Below are 2,494 nucleotides of genomic sequence, written 5' to 3'. Positions count from 1 at the left end.
GGGGTTTCCTGCAATTGCCGCCCTGAAATTCTTCAGTTTTAATTCATCCGAATGCGTGCTGCGTGAGCGGAGCCTATGGGACGAGGAAGCATGCACCATGGGCTCGGAAGCAGGTGCGGATCCACCTTCCGACAGGTTTCCCTCCTGCCTCCCCAGAACCAGTTCTCCTGAGCCCCTGTGCCCCACTCAGCCTGCCTCTCCGTGGCCCTACCCTGTGAGTACTGCTGCCCTCTGCCCGGGACGGAATCCCATGGGTCAGCTGCCTCTCCATGGCCCTACCCTGTGAGTACTGCTGCCCTCTGCCCGGGACGGAATCCCATGGGTCAGCTGGGGAAGGCAGCCCTCCAGCCCATCAGGGCCCTGGGCACAGGTAGGGGAGGGTCAAGTTCGGGCAAGATGCCCTGGCAGGCAGTGCCAAGGAGTGTTTGGTGAGTGGCTTTGCAGAATCCCTTACTCCGTATTCAGGTGCCACCAGCACAGAAGTGCAATCCATTGGAAGGGGTGGGGAGGACAGGGCATGGGGGCATGTCTGCTGCAGGCTGTGTCTTCTTGTCTTTTTTTTTTCCCCCCACACTTTTATTTATTTACTTTTCAATAAGTTTAAATCCTTGAAGTGTACAACATCACACGGATTCTGTGTCCAGTGGCCTTAGCAGGAAGGTTGCTTCGGAATTTGGCACAAACCACGCCACTGTTTCCATGAGTGCGAGTTATCTTTCCGCAGATTACTCTGGTTTTGTTAGGTTTTCCACCAGGAATTACTGTGTTCTTTGCTTTGTACACATAAGCACATCTCTTGCCTAGATAGAATTTGGTTTCATCTCGAGCATATACACCTTCAATTTGCAGGAGAGCTGTGTGCTCCCTCTGGTTCCGTAGACCCCACTTATAGCCAGCAAGAATGGCCTTGGACCACAGCCCTCCAGACATATTTGTCATTTTAGAAGTCCTCCACAGGGTCCGAGATGGCTGAAAGAGTGCGCCTTATTTTCTTATTTAGCTATTTAAGAAAATGCAGTGTCCTAAAGCTAGAACCATACATAATGCCATCAGCACTCTCTTCTATGTTCATTAAAATATGGAAGAAACAGACAAAGACAGTTTGTTCTTATGTGAGTGCCCACAGTAAGGGAAGTTCAGAACTGCAGAACAGAAATCAGACTTGCATGATCAGACATGGGAAGCTGCTGGGATAGATGGTTAGACAGACATGCTCTTGGTTTCAGGTGGGTTTGAAATAAGCTATTGAGTACAGTTAAGAAAACATTTAGTGTAGACACCGAACATGCACAAAGAACTTCTATGGATTCTCTAACTTGGAGAGACAGAGGGAGAGAGACACCACATGGTTGTTGGTCTGCCCGATATTGTACCAAAGAACACGTGCTCTTTAGTGAGAATTAAATGGGAGGTAACCCTGATGTTGATCCCAGGCGCCTCTGGTTTCATGATCACGTCACAGTACTGAAAATAATTCTTGTTTGCGTATATTGCTGTTCATACAAAATGGCCCTTAAATGCAAGCCGGTGATCTCATTTGGTGTGGAAATGATGAAACAAATCCATGGTGATGTGAGAAGAGATCAGGCCGCTTTGGACTTGGGAGAGAAGGAAGGTCTGCCTTTGTTTGGCAGATGGGTGATTTTCTACACATGATTTTTGCCAAATAGTCTGATTTTAGAATCTAACCTGGATACAGTGCAACTCTACTGGGATTAAAATTTATATTCTCAAAATAATCAGTATGTTGACACTTGAATTAGTAAAAGCAAACATGTTTTCATATACATTAGAAACTATAAAAGATTAAACATAATTTGGATAAAATTAACCAACAGCTGAGGCGATCTATCTTCAAAATCATATGAACACCCTCTTTTCTTCCCAAATCTCAATATAGGTGCAAGGGTATTTATCAAGTATTGAGGAAATTAAGTTATAGTTACTATAAAATAAATGTTGATGCATCTAATCGTAGTAGGTCAGGAGTAATGTTCCAAAAAATATAAAATCTCACAAGAAGAGATTCAGAGTCAGAATTTTCCAGGGCTAAGTAAACACTGTCCAGGAGGTAGACCAGGAAATTTTCTACTTCTTATCACCCAACAGATAAATAATGCCTAGATCTGGTGAGCACACAATGGTAGCAAAGGGAGTTGAACTGTTCTGCAGGCTATATTATCCAGGTTGTGGTAGATTGGACACTCTGGCTATAGAAATTATCCTCCTAGGAGGTCCTGATTGAAGATATGGGAAACTTAGTACAAAATCCTAACAGAAAGCATGCAAAATATTATGTATGGACTAGATGCTAAAGGTTCCATAGCAATTTGTTGTTTGAAAGAATGTATTCCATATAATTATAAAAGTCAACAACTAACCATCTGTTTCCATATCCTAGCATCATGTTGGTCAGCAGTGGAAAAATGAACATCTTGTTGTTTTTGATGAGCTCCATTTACGTTTATCTGAACGTATGAAACACTAATGATAA

General features: G+C 43.5%; 1 pseudogene; it reads right to left on the bottom strand.

Annotated features, from left to right (window-relative positions):
- Positions 1-574: 574 nt before the first annotated feature.
- Positions 575-939, bottom strand: LOC137755910 (large ribosomal subunit protein eL33 pseudogene; annotated as a pseudogene).
- Between the last annotated feature and the right edge of the window lie 1,555 nt (positions 940-2,494).

Source organism: Eschrichtius robustus, chromosome 2 (genome assembly GCF_028021215.1).
Source record: "Eschrichtius robustus isolate mEscRob2 chromosome 2, mEscRob2.pri, whole genome shotgun sequence".
Taxonomy (NCBI): domain Eukaryota; kingdom Metazoa; phylum Chordata; class Mammalia; order Artiodactyla; family Eschrichtiidae; genus Eschrichtius; species Eschrichtius robustus.
Note: the sequence above shows the minus strand (reverse complement) of the source record. Positions and strands in the feature narration are given on the sequence as shown.